We start from the raw sequence: 17,737 nt of genomic DNA, 5'->3' as shown, positions 1-17,737 counted from the left end.
CATGGACACAGGGAGGGAAACATCACACACCAGGTCCTGTCAGGGGGTGGGGAGCTAGGGGAGGGACAACATTAGGAGAAATACCTAAGGTAGGTGATGGGTTGATGGGTGCAGCAAACCACCATGGCACGTGTATATACCTATGTAACAAACCTGCACGTTGTGCACATGTATGCCAGAACTTAAAGTATAATAAAAGCAAAACAAAACAAAAACAAAAACAAAAATGAATGTGTCCACTTTAAAGAGTTTGTGGCATAAAGCTTCACTTTCCATCTTGAACCCATCCCATAGAAATGTTACACTGGATCCGTTAGATTAAAAACTTACCTTAAGAATTAGAGAGAAGTAGATCATTTCAAAACAGGCAAATTTTCAGGAGAACGAGAGGTGTAAAGAAGGAAGTTGATCAGGCAATTTGGGGAGTGAAGATATCTGAGTGTAAACTCAAACAGGGGCACCATGAAAATATCAAGCTCCCAGTGGGGCTGAATGACCAAAAAAGAAGTATGGAAAATGTAGCAATAAATGTCTGTTGGAAAATTATAGGCATTTAGAATGATGTCTTTAGACAATGTTTTCCCAGGTCCATTTCTAAAAAGGTACTTCAGAGTTTTCTTAAATAAATGATAAAATCAAATTGTATTCTTTTTATACCTTTTATATTATTTAAAATTGGTAAAGAAAAACTATAGCTAAATGCACATACTAAATTATATTTAATAAAAATGTCCAAAGACATTATATGAAAAAGTGTTTACTTGTACAACTATGCTAACTCATTGTTTATTCAGTCTTTAAACAAATATTTTCTTTTTTCTAAAATATATTTTTAAAAAACTAATATTAATTAAAAATCTTTTTACACTCAGGCCTACCCATAGCACATGTGCACCACACTTAGTAAAATGCCAGGTAGGGCTCAGATGTATCTGCTCTGAGCAGATACTTAGCATAGCAATGAACAGGAGTACAATAAAAAGTAAATACAAATATAATAACATTGTCCCAAAGTGAGATATTAGTATAAATATTACAATTGAGAAAATTAATATATATATGTTGATAAATAGCTTACATTTGCTAAATAGCTGTCAAATATAGCAGGTTAGAAACAGTTTGATGATTTTGTGGGCTTTTTTTATGATTTATCTAATAACTGAACAGTTTTAATTTGCCCCTCCAGGTTCTGTAACAGTGTTACTACCTCACAAGAACAGATAAGTATTTACAACAAAATGGAAAAACTGTATTAAAACTTTGAATATTTCAGCATTTGACAAAGGTCCCTCCTCTTCTCTGAAAAATTGCTGAAATTGTTGTAAGTGATACTTCTGATCATCAAGAAAAATCCCATCAGAAATGAAAATTGAAACTGGATGACAAAAATGTTCCATGATTTTCACCATGTCTAACACATTAAAGAATATTAGATATTATGAGTGATTCAAATTTGATGTCGTTTTCTCTTTGCTCAGCTTGTGATCCCAAATGGTCTTCTCTTGGGTGGATCCGTGTGGAGTATAAATATTGTGGAGTGTGGCTTAAACATGTGAACTCTGGAGCCAGATTTTCTGGGTTCAAATCCTGACTAAGCCTTTTAGTAGCTGTGTAACCTTGGAGAAATGACTAAACCTCAGCCCAGTTTCCTCACCTGTCAAACACATATTATAGAAATCTAATGGTGATTAATGAATTAATATTAATAAAGTATATGGAGGTCAGATGTGGTGGCTCACACCTGTAATCCCAGCTCTTTGGGAAGCTAAGGAAGGTGGATCACTTGAGGCCAGGAGTTCGAGACCAGCCTGGCCAACATGGTGAAACCCCACCTCTACTAAAAATACAAAAAATCTGCCAGGTGTGGTGGCACATGCCTGTCGTCCCAGTCACTTGGGAGGCTGAGGTAGTGGGGAGGAGGTTGCAGTGAGCCAAGAGGGTGCCATTGCACTCAAGCCTGGGCAACAAGGTGAGACTTCATCTCAAATAATAATAATAATAATAATAATAAAATAAAAAGTATATGGAAGAGTGTCTCCACATAGTGCTATAGAAGTGTTTGTCATTTTAACAAAAATAAATTAATATAGAATCTTGAATGAGAGACTAAATTGCAGAGTAAGGTTGAGCACTTTCTCTTTGCAGTTACTTATTTTTACAAATTGGTGTTTTCTAATGTATTCCTGAAGATTAAATCATTTTGAATGATTGGATTTTAAAATGATAGTGGTATAAAGTTGAGTCCGGCACTATGGGCAAAAGTTATTTTACATTTGGGCCGAGTAGACATGCCACTTACTCTCATTTGTAGAGTACTAAGATTGCACCATCTAAAAGAGATAGGCTTCATAGAATTTATCTTCTAACATTGTTAAACATCAAATAACACAGTCTCTTTAACTTTTCATTAAGCAGACTATAGCAGTTCTTAACTGTTAAATGTACTGTGCTGACACATGCATAAATTAAGGAACAATTTACATAATTCTGGCACTCAGAACTTGGTTTTTTCAAAGGTTTTGACATTGATTTGTACAACATAGAACTTTAAAATTTTTAAGTATGAACTATAACTTTTGAAAGCATAGAAGTGTAATTTGAGTATTAAGAAATTCTGATTCTCTTGGGTTTGAATTGTATTTTTAAATTTAGGTTTTTGATTCTTTTACTCGATTTAGACTTAAACTTTAAAATAACAGGATGTGCTTGAATATTCAGAAGCACATTATTATCTGTACCTCTTTAAACAAGTTGGAGTGTTTTTTCCTTTCAGAATCTGAGCTGTCAATCACTCAACAGATCTTTTTTTTCCTGTTCTTTTGCGCCAAAATCCACTACTTCTAAGTTGTTTGGCTCTCCATTAGCCCTCACAAGCTGAAATTTTACTCTGAATAAGCTAACAATTTCATTTTATGTAGTTTCCTACTTTTATATCAGAAAGATGGACTCCAGTGGTGGAATATAATCTCAGCAGTGATAATTGAATACCAAGGGTTCAAACCTACATAAAATGCATTTTTCTGAGTAGCACATTCAGTTGTCCTTGAACTCCTACAAGTTTCCAGATTCAATACTTCTGAACCTCTCTGTTCACGCAAATATCCAAGAAGCGCTGATCTGTGACAGACGCATCAGCAACACTTTAGCTGCCATGTGAGTTCTGAATGGGCTGTACCAGAAAATATCAGCTGCAACCCTGTATCTCATTCAGCCTAGAAGTTCATGTTGCTTTTGTTCTGCAGCAATCTGGAGTGTGTTATCCATATAAAGCAAAAATATGCAAACAAGCACACTCTAATGGGCTTTAGTAGTTGATTTAGGGTTAGTTTTCCTTAATTCATCATTTCTAAAAAGGTACACGTTGAAACACCACGAAATGGAATGAATGTTTTGCTCAATTTTGGTTAAAAAGAGGTGGCTTACTTTAGGGAAGTGGCCCCAGCTAGTTCGTGGTTTGGAGGATGTAAAGTAAGTTAACACCAGACTTGCCTGGGAGGTGAAACCTTAGCTTTTCAGTAAGAGGTGTGTGTGTGTGTGTGTGTGTGTGTAAATCTGTTTTTGCCATATTGAAGGTAATTTGCTCATGATTCAAATCATAATTTGGTTAATATACTTACATTTACTCCTCAGGCAAATTATTATTTCAAATTATCTTAAGTACCTTATAAATAAATTTTTGTAGAAATAATGAGGATCTTATGAATATCATAATGAATACATGTCTCTAAATGGAATTAACGAGCATACATTTTTTGTTACGTGCTGGTTTGATAACTTGGTATTTGGAGATATATCCTTTGCTATTTAACTAATGTGTTAGGTTGTATTTTATTTATAACTGACATATTAATTTTACATATTTATGTGTGGTGTTTTGATGCAAATATACATTGTATAGTGATGAAAACAGAATATTTAGTGTATCCATCATTTCAAGCACTTATCACTTCTTTGTTATGAGAGCATTCAAAATCTTCTCTTACTAGCTATTTTTAAAGGTACGATATTGTTAACTATAGTCACCACACTGTGCAAGAGAGCACCAGAACGTATTCTTCCTGCCTAACTATAACGTTATACCCATTAACCAATCTCTTTCTATCCCTTCCCACCTTCCCAGGTCCTGGTTGCCACCAATTTACTATCTTCATGAGATCCAATTTTTTACCTCCCACATATGAATGAAAACATGAAAGATATGTTTTTCAGTGCTTGTCTTACTTCACTTAGCATGTCTTCCAGGTCCATCCATGTTGCCACAGATTTATTTTTGTGGCCAAATAGCATTCCATTGTGTATATATACCACATTTTCTTTATCCATTCATCCATCAGTGGGCACTTAGGCTGTTTCCCTATCTTGGCCATGGTGAATAGTGCTGCAATAAACATGAGGGAGCAGAAGATATGGTTTGGCTCTGTGTCCCCACCCAAATCTCACCTTAGACTGTAATAATCCCCACATATAGTGGGAGGGACCCTGGTGGGAGGTACTGAATCATGGGGATGGGTTTTTCTCAGGTTGTTCTTGTGATAGTGAATAAGTCTCACAAAATCTGATGGTTTTGTAAAGGGGAGTTCTCCTGCACACGCTCTTTTGCCTGACAACACGTAAGCCATCCCTTTGCTCTTCCATAGGCTTCTGCCATGATTGTGAGGCCTCCCTAGCCATGTGGAACTGTGAGTCTATTAAACTCTTTCCTTTATAAATTACCCCATCTCAAGTATGTCTTTATTAGCAGCGTGAGAACTAATACAGTAGCTGTCTCTTCAACATACCGATTTCATTTCCTTTGGATGTATACCTAGTAGTGGGATTGTTGGATCATATGGTAGTTCCAGTTTTAATCTTTTGAGAAACCTTTTACTATTTTCCGTAATGGTTATACTACTTTACATTCCCACCAATAATGTATAAAAGTTCCCCTTTCTCCACATCCATGCCAGCATGTTAATTTTTTGTCTCCACATCCATGCCAGCATGTTAATTTTGCCTCCACATCCATGTCAGCAAGCTAAATTTTGTCTTAATAGTCATTCTAATCAGAGTGAGGTGATACACAATTCTGGTTTTCATTTGCACCTGCCTGATGATTAGTGATACTGAACATTTTTTCATATACCTGCTGGTCATTTGTATTTCTTCTTTTGGGAAATGTCTATTCAAATCTATCATCCATTTTGATACATCAATATAAACATCACATTTTCCATTATACTTTATTTATACTATTACCGATTCCTCAGAAAATTCTTTCTCATCTTTTATATTAATAATATATTCTCTCTATATAATATATTTTTAAATAAAATTTACATTTATATTTTAATGGGGGTTAAGTTACCTAAAATTGCATGAATCACAAGGCCTTACACTGCAGACAGACTAGAGTGAGTCCTCAGGAGTAGGGGAAATTTGATTCCTAATCTCAATTTGGTTGCAAAGTTCTTTGTTTGACAAGCAATTCACATACCCGATGATCATCACTGCTACACTTTGTTTAGGTTCTCTTTCTGACTGAACTGTCCCTCACATGTTACCACACAGGAAAAGTTGACCCATCTTTTATCTTTCAAAACCTACTTCTCCTTTTATACTTTCTCTTACTACTGAATCAAACTAATCTTTCCTTTTTCCAAATTGATAAAATCATAACACATTAATATTAGAAATGTCTTACAAAATAACATAGGCTTACATCCCAGTTAAAACAGTCACCAACCCAACAATATCCACAACAGATAATCAGACAATCTGAATGCTATCCTTGCCAGGAACGTCAGTCAGCCAAAAGAAACCCTATTCTAATCTTGGGAAACCTCAACTATTAAAAATGTTATCCTGAGACATGAAATTCTGTAGCAGAGTTGCAATAAAAGTCAATACACTGCATAAGTGGAAACATGCAAAAATCTGAGGCCAAATATATTATTCTTTACGTTAACAAAATCATTTTTCTCTCCCCTAGAGAAGTCTCCCTCTAGACCTCAAATACACTCCTTGTCTGGGAGTGTTGAATATATTTGGCTAGTAACCAAGTAGGATCTTTCCTCTGTAAGAAAGTATTTCTTCCACTTCAGTATGGGAGCAGTGAAGGAAGCCAGTCATCTACCCTCCCCCACCACACACACACACACACACACACACACACACACGTGTGTGTGTGTGCATACATCCTTAAACTTACTTCCCTGCTTTAACTCTGCAAAGCCAGGGAGAAGGATGTAGAATTTTTAAATTAATTTTTCATTGATACATAATAGATGTACATATTTTGGTACTACATTGATAATTTAATACATTCCTATAATTTCTAAAGATCAAATCCGTGTAAATGGAATAATTATCACCTTAAATATTTGTCTTTTCTTTATGCTAGACATTCAAATTATTCTCTTCTAGCTATTTTTGAAATATACAATAGATGTTGTAAACTATAGTCACCCTACTGATATCTCAAGCACTAAGTGTTATATCTTCTATCAAATTGCATGTTTACCCCATTAATCAACTTCTCTTCATCCTGCCCTCCCCAGTACACTTCCCAGACTTTGGTAGCCTCCAATTTACTCTCTATCCTCATAAGATCCACTTTTTTTTTTTTTTTTTTTAGCTCTCCCAAATGAGTGAGAACATGTGATATTTGCTATTTGTCTTTCGGACTTTGTCTTATTTCACTTAACATAATGGTCTCCAGCTCCATTCATGTTGCTGCGAGTGACAGGATTTCCTTCTTTCTATGGTTAAATAATACACCACATTTCTTTACCCATTAATCCATTGACAGACATAGATTAATTTCATATTTTCGCTATTGTGAATAGCGCTGCAAAAAACATGGAAGTGCAGATATCTCTTCAATATTATGATTTTTCCCTTTGAATATACACTCAGTAGTGGAAATGCTGTATCATATGATAGTTCTGTCTTAAATTTTTTGAGAAACCTCCATACAGTTTTCCATAGTGACTGTACTAATTGCATTCCCACCAACAGTGTATTAAGATTCCCCTTTCTCCACATCTTTGCCAGCACCTGTTATTTCATTTTTTATAAAAGGCATTATACTCGGGGTGAGATGTTATTTCATTGTGTTTTAATTTGCATTTCTCTGATGATATGTGATGTTGAGCATTTTAAAAATATAATTTTTTTGTCATTTATATGTCTTCTTTTGAGAAATGTCTATTCATATCTTTTCCTCATTGTTTTATTGCATTATTTATTTTTTGCTATTGCATCATTTGAGCTCCTTAGATATTCTGCTTATTAATCCCTTGTCAGATTGATAATTTGAGAACATTTTATCCCATTTTATGGGTTGTCTTTTCACTTTGTTGACTGTTTCCTTTGCTGTGCAGAAGAATTTTAGCTTGATGTAAGCCTAATTGTATATTTTTGCTTTGATTGCCTATGCTTTTGAGATCTTACACACAAAATCTTTACGAAGACCAATGTCCTGGATCTTTTCCCCAATGTTTTCCTCTAGTATTTTCATAGTTATAGGTCTTCAATTAAAATATTGAATCCATTTTGATTTGATTTTTATATATGATTATGTATAAAAAGGGTCTTTTCATTCTTCTGCATATGTTATTTTTCTGTTTCCCCACACCATTTAATGAGGAGGCTGTCCTTTTTCCATTAAATGTTCTTGGCACCTGTGTCAAAAACGAGTTGACTGTAATGCATAGGTTTATATCTGAGCTCTCTACTCTATTCCATTGATCTATATGTCAGTTTTCACATCAGTAACATGTGATTTGGTTACTATAGCTTTGTAGTATATTTTGAAGTTAGATAGTGTGATGCCTTCAGTTTTGTTGTATTTGCTCAGAATTGCTTTGGCTATTCAGGGTACTTTTTTGATTCCACATGAATTTTAGAATTCTTTTCTATTTTTATGAAGAATGTCATTGACATTTTTTGGAGATTGCATTGAATATATAAATTTCTTTAGGTGGTGTGGTCATTTTAACAATATTGATTCTTCCAATCCATGAGCATGGAATATCTTTCCTTTTGTGTCATCTTCCATTTCTATCATCAGTGTTATACAGGTTTTGTAGTATAGATCTTTCACTTCTTTGATTGAATTTATTCCTAGGTATTTGATATTCTGTGTAGCTATTGTAAATGGGATTGCTTTCTTGATTTCTTTTTCAGATTATGTGCTGTTGGCTTATATAAACGCTATTGATTTTTGTATGTTGATTTTGTATTCTGCAATCTTACTGGATTTGTTTATCAGTTCTAATAGTTTCCATTTTATTAACAGTTCTTTGGGTTTCTCTAAGTATAACATCATATTATTTGCAAACAAGACTAATTCGATTTCTTTTCCTATTTGGATGCCCTTTATTTCTTTCTCTTCCCCAATATCTCTGTCCAGGACTTCCAGTATTAAGTTGAATAAAAGTCATGAAAGTGGACATGCTTGTCTTTTTCCAAATCTTAAGAGGAAAGGCCTTCAATTTTTCCCTACTCCTCATCATGATGTTAGCTGTGGGTTTGTCATATATGGCCTTTATTATTTTTAGGTATATTGTGTCTATGCTTACCTTGTTAAGGGATTTTATCATAAACAATGTTGAATTTTATCAAATGCTTTTTTGACATCTATTGAAATAATCATATATTTATTGTTCTTGGTCTTGTTAATGTGATTATCTCATTTATTGACTTGCGTATGTTGAACCATCCTTGCATCCCTGCCATGATTCCTACTTGGTCATGATTAATATTTTTAATGTGGTGTTAAATTCAGTTAGCTAGTATATTGTTGAGAATTTTTCCAACATATTCATCACTAATATTGTTCTGTGGTTTTTTGTTGTTGTTTTATTTTTCTCTGGTTTTTGTATCAGGGTGATGCTGGCCTGGTAGAATAAATTTGGAAGCTTTTCCTCCTCTTTAATTTTTGTGAAGAGTTTGAGTGGAATTGGTATTAGTTTTCTAAAGAATGTTTTGTGTAATTCAGCAGGAAACCATCAACTTCTCAGTTTTTCTTTCATGGAAGACTTTTTATTGCAGTTTCAATCTCATTACTCATTATTGGTTTGTTCAGATTTTATATTCTTCATTATTCAATCTGTGTAGGTTGTATGTGTAAAATAATTTATGTTGGGTGTTGTGGCTCATTTTTATAATCCCAGCACTTTGGGAGACTGAGGTAGGGCGATCACTTGAGCCCAGGAGTTCAGGACCAACCTGAGCAACATGGCAAAACCCCATCTCTAAAAAAAAAAAAGTAGCCAAGTACTTGAGAGACTGAGGTGGGAGAATCACTTAAGCCTGGGAGGAAGAGGTTGCAGTGAACTGAGATGATGCTTCTGCACTCCAGCCTGGGCAACAGAGTGAGATTTCTCCTAGGTTTTCTAATTCTTTGCTGTATAGCTGTTAGTAATAGTTTCTAATGATTCTTTATGTTTCTATTGTCTCATTTGTTATGTGTCCTGTTTAATTTCTGATTTTATTTATTTGTGTCTTCTCTCTTTTTTCTTAGTCTAGCAAAATATTTGTCATTTTTATCTTTTCAAAAAACCAGACTTTTTGTTTAACTGATTTGCTGGATTTTTTAGTTTCAATTTCATTTATTTTTGCTCTCATTTTTATTGTTTCTTTCTACTAATTTTGGGTTTGGATTGTTCTTACTTTTCTAGCTCCTGGAAGTGCCATGTTAGGTTGTTTATTTAAAATCTTTCTGCTTTTTAGATAGAGCTGCTTGTTGCTATAAATTGCCCTCTTAGCTTCAGTTTTACTGTATCCCATAGGTTTTGGTATGTTCTATTTCTATTTTCACTTATTTAAAAAAAAATTTAATTTCCTTCATAATTTCTTCATTGACTCATTGGTCAGCCAGAAACACATTAATTTATGTGTTTGTATATTTTCCAAAGTTCCTGTTATTGTTGATTTCTGGTTTTATTCCATCGTGGCTACAAAAAATACTTAATATAGTTTATACTTTCTTGAATTTGTTGGGACTTATTTTTTGGCTTAAGACATGGTCTATTCTGAAGAATGTTCCATGTGCTGATGAAAAGAATGTGTATCCTGCAGCAGCTGGATGAAATGTTCTGTAAATGTCCATTAGGCCTATTTAGTCTAGTGTGTAGTTTAGCTTTGACGTCTCTTTGCTGATTTTCTGTCCGAACGATCTGTCCATTACTGAGAGTGGAGTGTTAAACTCCTCTGCTATTGTATTTCAGTGTATCTCTCCCTTTAAATCTATTAGTGTTTGCTTTATATATCTGGGAGCTCCAGTGTTGGATGCATATTTATAATTGTTATATTCTTTTGCTAGATTGACTCCTTTCTCTATGTAGTAATCTTTTAATCTCTTTTTACAATCTTGGATTTGTGATGTATTTTATTGGATATGAGTATAGCACATATGACCTCTTTTGGTTTCTATTTGCATGAAATATCTTTTCCCACCTCTTTACTTTCAAACTGTACATATCTTTATAGGCAAAGTGGGTTTCTTGTAGACAGCATATAGTGGGTCTTTTTTTAAAAATTCCATTCAACCATTCTATGCCTTTTAATTGAAAAATTGAGTTTATTTGCATTCAGTATTACCATTGATAAATAAGGACTTAATTCTGTCATTATTTTGCTTATTTTTGTTGTTTTGTAACTCTCCTCTTCCTTTCTTTCTTTTCCCTTCTTTTTTCTTACTGGCTTCCTTAGTGGTTAAGTGATTTTCTCCAGTAGTGTGTTTTAATTTGTGGCTTTTTATTCTTAGTGAATAGATATAACTTTTTGCATTGTTGTTACTGTAAGGCTTATAAAATACATCTTATAGATATAACAAGTTAAATTAAAGAGATGATAATTTATTTTAGATCATAAACAAAATAATAGAAATGACTAGTAAATGAAAAGACTCTACATTTTAATAACATCTCCCACATTTTGACTTTAAATTTTCTCAATTTAGATATGTTTATATAGCCTTTCTCTTAACAGATTTTTCTACCTATAATTATTTTTTAGGACTTTGTCTTTTGGGCTTCATACCAAACTTATGACTGGAATTCACACCATGATTATAGTATTAGAGCATTCTGAGTTTGTCTATGTGCTTAATTTTACAGTGGATTTTACACCTCCAAATGTTTTCTTTTTTACACTAGTGCTTTTTTTGTTTCAGATTAAATAACTCCCTTTAGCACTTCTTGCAAGACTGATCTGGTGGTATGAATTCTCACAGCTTTTTGTTTTCCCTACCTTTCCTTCATATTTGAAGGATAGCTTTGCTGGATACAATATTATTGGATGGCAGTTTTTTCTTTTAGCATTTTGAAAATGTTATATCACTCCTTCCTGGGATCTAGGGTTTTTATTGAGAGGTCTGTTGTCAAACAAGTTAAAGCTTTTTAATGTCTTTCCCCTTGCTGCTTTTGAAATTCTCTCTACCCTTTGCCCTTGCACAGCTCTCAATTGAACACTAATATTTCTTAATTTAATATTTTGAGCACATTTTTATATCTAGTAGGTAATCTGTTCCTTTTCATTCTTTTTTCTCCTCTGACTGTGTATTGTCAAACAGCCTGTCTTTGAGATCTCTAATACTTTCCTCTGCTTGATCCATTCTGCTATTCAGATCCTCTCATAAATTTTTCAGTTCACCAAATGTATTTCTCAGTTCCAAGATTTGTTTGATTTTTTAAATTTAATATCAATGTTAAATTTTTGATAAGTTTCTGTATTGCTCTCCTGTGTTATCTTAGAGATTAATGAATTTCCTTAAAACTGCTGTTTGAAATATTGGTCATACATATCATATACTGCTGTCTTGTTAAGGTCAGTAACTGGTTCCTTCCTTTATCTATTTGGGGAAGTGATAGTTCTCTTTTTGCTGTTGTTTCTTGTGAATCAATGTCTGTGTCTTTGCGTTGAAGGATCATTTATTTATTTCAATCTTCTCTATCTGGACTGTTTTTAATTTTTTATTGGATATATTAGCTTAGAGATACTTTGCAATTTGCCTGTTGATTTTCTTTCTTTTTTTTCTGAATTGCTTTTCAGAACTAGATGACTATCTTCTTTTCAGAACTAGATGACAACTTAAGCCCAGGTTTGCCTTGATTCTAGTAAACAATCAGAGTGCTGCCCATCCTATCTCAAAGTTGATAGCTCAGTAGTATGGAAAGGCTGGTTAGAAATTCATGCCCAGCATGGTGCTGCCAAACAGTCACTCTGATTTGACATCTCGTTTGGCCAAGTTACAAGAGCAAAGTTTCCAGGGCTGACGATGGCAGTCTCACGTCCTACCTTTGTCTCTGGAAGACTTCAGGAATATTTCTCCCTTCAAACACTGCTGATGCTTCCTATGAATTGAAGCAGAGACAGATGTCCCACCAAGGAAAAGTATCCTTCCACGGAAATCAAGATGGTAGCAAAGCTGATTGTCAACCTCAATCTCACCTTTTCTAGTGTAGAAACTGTAAGTTGGTAGGGGGTGGGGGGCAATTTGCTGGGTACTTAGTGCTGGGCAGATTGAGGTCAAGAGGATCATGGATATGGAAACCCAATTCTCTTACCATCTGCTCAAAGTTTTTCCAGTTCTCTGTGGCCCAGGGAGCTGTCTCCTCATATTTTAGTTTTGGCATATTACTGTTGATAAGTTTGGCACTGTATATTTGCTTTTGGTTTTCTGTAGGGGAGAGTGAAGCCAGTTTACTTCTACACATCATTTTAGAACCAGAAGTCTTCCAGAATGTGGGAATTAACTTATCCACTCTGTTTTTGTAAAATGTTTATTTAGAAAATCATTTCATGAGGAAGAAGAAAAAGAGATGGAAAATAAATCCTAACTGACTATAGTTTCCCAGTGGTAAAGATCTCTTTACTGAGTTTAGTTATCTAATAAAAGATGTTGGGAAACTTTACCCAACATCTTTTATTAGATAACTAAACTCAGTAAGTCATCTATTTTGTAAGGTAGCTTATTTTTTTATTTTATTTTTTTCTGAATCCAGCATAAATATGGGCGAAACCGAATTGTTACTTCCTCCCCTCCTCCCAGTTCTTGGTCAAATAGAAAAAGTTGGATAAAATAAAAAGCCTTTACCTGAATAAATAAGAAAAAAATCTCATGAAAATATTGGATAAAATATATGAATCTATATTTATATTTATACATACACACACACACACACATCCCCAAGTAGGAGTCATGGTGAAAATTCTTTTTCAAATCTAATTAATGATAATTTTTTATATAATCCTATACTCTGTCCTACTGAAATCCTCAAAATATCTCAGAACTCATGACTAAGATTTTTATTTGTCTAATTTTAGGAATTTTAATGAGGCTTTGTTCTCCCAAACTTTTGTAAAAATGTTTCTGATTCTGCCAATTTGTTCAGATTTTCCAGGAGAAAATCTGTCTTTAATTTTTATGATTTAGTAGTTTTCCCAGAATTCTGAATAAAGGCTCCAGTCATATAACAAATTAGTTTGTAAAGAAAAATGAACAAATTGGAAAATAAAATGATTACAAAAACCTGCAAAAAAAATTTTAGCTTATATTTGAACATGTTAGAAAGTTTTGTCTTTGTGACATGAAAAGAACTTTTTATGTCTAAAAGTTTCACTAACAAGAAAAATGAAGTTTGTCTTTGAAGATTCTTATTTTTAAAATACAGAAGGAGAAATAATTTGCAATTACCTAGTACAAAAAAAAATGTGCATGCCTTGCAACCTAGAATTTACATTTCCAGAAAATTCTCATACATGTGCACAAAAAGATATGTACAGGTGTTCATTTCTGTTTTACTAGTAGAAACAAAAAAAAAAAGTTCATTAATACTGGGTAAGTAAAATATCTTATATTTATAAGATGTGATATAGAATATCAGTTATAATAATATAAATAATGTATAAAAAATAAGTCTCAAAGCAAAATGATAAGCAACTTATAAAATGATAAGACAATACAAAATCATATGGTACCATATATGTATATTTATAACAAAACACGCAAAAATTCTAAATACTCTTCAAGAATGCATATAATGTAGATTCAAATGTATTAAAAAATTATAAGTAAACATATTAAGTTAATAATCATGTTTAATTCAAGGGAAAAGAAAATGACTAGATTTGAGGGAAGGACTTCAAATTTATCTAAAGGATGTGTTATTGGTTGTATAAAAACAGATGAAACAAGTATAACCAAATTGTACTAACTTTTCATTCTGGTTGTTGGGTAAATGGTTATCCATTATATTGTTATTCGGTTATTTCCTCATTTTGGAATTTCTCAACAATAACCACAAAAACCTACATAAATGTAGTTAAATGTTAGTTATCTAAGTACAGATAGTAATAATTTATTTTACTGATTATTTGGTGTACTTAAACTCGGGCAGCCTTTGTATAGCGACCAGCAGGATTTGTCTGTTAAGCCTATATGTATCTAGGATCACAGGAGTCCCAAAACACTTTAATCAAGATTTTCAGGTCCGAATCCATTTTTGAGGGCACTGAGTTTATTGATGAAGCCAGAAGTTGGTCCCAGGATTTTTTGAAATTTGGGGAAAAGCAAGAAAATATTATTAATCTTTTCTTTCTACAATTAGACTACTTCTGTAATCTCAATATTTGTGTCATCCTAAAATTTATATTTTGAAACCTAGTCATCAATGTTATGGTATTAAGAGGTGAAGTTGGGGAGGTGATTAGATCATGAGGGTGGAGCCCTCATAAATGAAATTGTGCCCTTATGAAAGACCTCAGAGAGCTGTCCCTTCCACCAAATGAGGACACAGAGGGAAGGGAAGGGAAGGTGCCATTTGCCATTGAACTCCAAATTTACCAGTGCCTTGATCTTGAAGTTCCCAGCATTCAGAACTGTGAGAAATAAATGTCTGTTGTTCGAAAGCCACCCACTTTGTGGTATTTTGTTATGGCAGCCTGAATAGACTAAGACAACTATGCTACATCTAGAATCTACTTATTACTTGAGGTAAAACTTAATTTTCAGAAATCATCAAAAATTACTCTTTTGAAATGCCAACAACACATAACCCTTTTATTTTCTGTAAATTAAGATTTGGATTTTTTCCCAAAATTTTGGTTTGAAATTCATTGAACTTAGAGAGTTTCCCTTTCATGTCCCTAGACCCATAAGGAGAACTTATTAGACATTTTAACAAACGTTAAGCCTCCCCATATCCAAGCCTCTCATCATAAAACTTGCCTCCCTAGAGTACGTTCCTTGTGTGGAATTACTCATCAACCATGTGGCCGCCTGGTAAAATGGTGACTTCCAGTGTTGGCTTCCACTGTGGATCATAAAGGAACTACATCCTTCTTCATCTTGTTAGTAGTTGTCCAAAGCTGCATCACTAAGATATACCTGCCAGAAATGTGAAATATTGAACATGTGGTCTCCAGGCAGGGACAGTGGAAGGAAGACTATTGTAGGAACTTTTGGGGTGCTAGAACAGTTTTGGCAGCAACAGGAGTATTGGTAAAGCCTATAGCTGCAGCAAATTGGCTGCATAATTACTAGTATCAGCAACCCATAAACTGTGCTTTGCTTCTGAGCCAAGTTCTCAGCCTCAATTCTGTGAAATGAATAATTTATTTGCTGAAAATTTCCAGAGTTGCTATCTATTGCGTGCAACCAAGAACCCACTACACATTCAGGATGAATAAAAATGTCCCCAAACAGCCCCAAACAAAAACCTTTGGGAAATAGATTCTTGCATACATCTTTTATCTATGTTTAAAAAGTGGGCATTATACTAACTGTCAAAAGTTGTTTTTTTTTTTTTAATTCTACATGCAAAGATGAAGCATCACTAAGAATACAACTTTATTTTTAAAATTATTTCATTTTTCTCTGTGCTAAACAGTCTTTTAAGTTTTCCCTGCTGGACTGACAATATGAGAAGGATGTGAAGGTATATTAAGCTGTTCCTCCATTGCTATAAAGAAATACCTAAGACTATGTAATTTGTAAGAGACTGAATGTGCTCACAGTCCTGCAGGTTGTACAGGAAGCATGGTGGCATCTGTTTCTGGAGAAGCTTCAAAGAACTTATATTTACAGTAGAAGGCAAAGTGGAAGCAGGCCATCTTACACAGTGGGACTAGGAGCAAGAGAGGGACAGAGAATAAGGTGGGAGGTGCTACACACTTTTAAGCAACCAGATCTCAAGGGGACTCACTCACTATCATAAGAATAGTACCAACGGGAAATGGTGCTGAAGGATTCATAAAGAATTCACCCCATGATCCAATCACCTCCCACCAGGCCGCACCTCTAACACTGGAGATTACATTTTGACATGAGATTTGGTGGGAGCACAGATCCAAACCATGCACCCCAAATCTCACATCCTTCTCACATTGTAAAACACAATCATGACTTCCCAAAATCTTAACTCATTCCAATATTAACTCAAAAGTCCAAAGTCTCATCTGAGAGAAGGCTGGTCCCTTCTGCTATGAGCCTGGAAAATAAAAACCAAGTCAGTATTTTCCAAGATACAATGGAGGCTTTGGGTAAATACCCCATCCCAAAAGAGATAAATCAGCCAATAAAAGAGTCCAGAGGCCCCATGCAAGTTCAAAACCCATCAGGGTAGTCATTAAACATTAAAGCTCCAAAATAACCTTTTTGGACTCTATGTTCCACATCCAGGGTACACTGATATAGGGGTAGGCTCCCAAGGACTTGGGAAGCTCCTCACCTGTGGCTTTATAAGGTTCAACCGCCATGGCCGTCCTTATGGGCTGACGTTGAGTGCCTGTGGCATTTGCAGACACAGGATGCAAACTGCTGGTGGATCTACCATTCTGGGGTCTGGAGGATACTGACCCTCTTCTCACAACTCCACTAAGTGATGCCCTAGTGGGGACTGTGTGTGGGGACTCCCATCCCACATATCCCCTCTGCACTGCCATAGTAGAGGTTATCCATGAGGGCTCCGCCCCTGCAGCAGGCATCTGCTGGGACATCCAGGCTTTTCCATACATCCTCTGATATCTAGGTGGAGGCTCCCAAGCCTCGACTCTTGCCTTCTGTGTACTGGCAGGTTTAACACTACATGAAAGCTGCCAAGGCTTATGGCTTGCACCCTCTGAAGCAGCAGCCCAAGCTGTACCTGAGACCCTTTCAGTTATGACTGGAGCTGGAGCAGCTGGAAAGAAGGGAACAGTGTCCTAAGGCTGCACAGGACAGTGGGGCTCTGGGCCTTGCTTATGAAAGCTTACTTCCTTCCTAGGACTCTGGGCCTGCGATGAGAAGGGCTGTCATGAGGGTCTCTGAAAAGTATTCAAGATCTTTGCCTATTGTCTTCCTATTAGCATTGGCTGCTTTTACTCATGAAAGTTTCTGCAACCTGCTTCTACCATTCCTCCCCTGAAAGTGGGTTTTTCTTTTCTACCACATGGCCAGACTGCAAATTTTCCAAACTGCTATGCTCTGCCTCCCCTTTAAATATAAGTTCAAACTTTAGGTCATTTATTTGCTTACACATATGAGAATAAGTTTTTAGAAGCAACCAGGACACATCTTGAAAACTTTGCTGCTAAAAATTTCTTCCACCAGATACCCTAAATCATCATTCTCAAGTTCAAATTCTGCAGATCACTAGGGCACGGACACAATGCAGCCAACTTCTTCTCTAAGGCATACTTCTCAAAGTAACCTTTGCTCCAATTCCCAATAAATTCTCATTTCTGTCTGAGATCTCCTCAGTCTGGACTTCAC

This window comes from Colobus angolensis, unplaced genomic scaffold, assembly GCF_000951035.1.
Source record: "Colobus angolensis palliatus isolate OR3802 unplaced genomic scaffold, Cang.pa_1.0 Scaffold16, whole genome shotgun sequence".
NCBI classification, from domain to species: Eukaryota; Metazoa; Chordata; class Mammalia; order Primates; family Cercopithecidae; genus Colobus; species Colobus angolensis.
The sequence above is the reverse complement of the archived record's forward strand: the minus strand, read 5'-3'. Positions refer to the sequence as shown.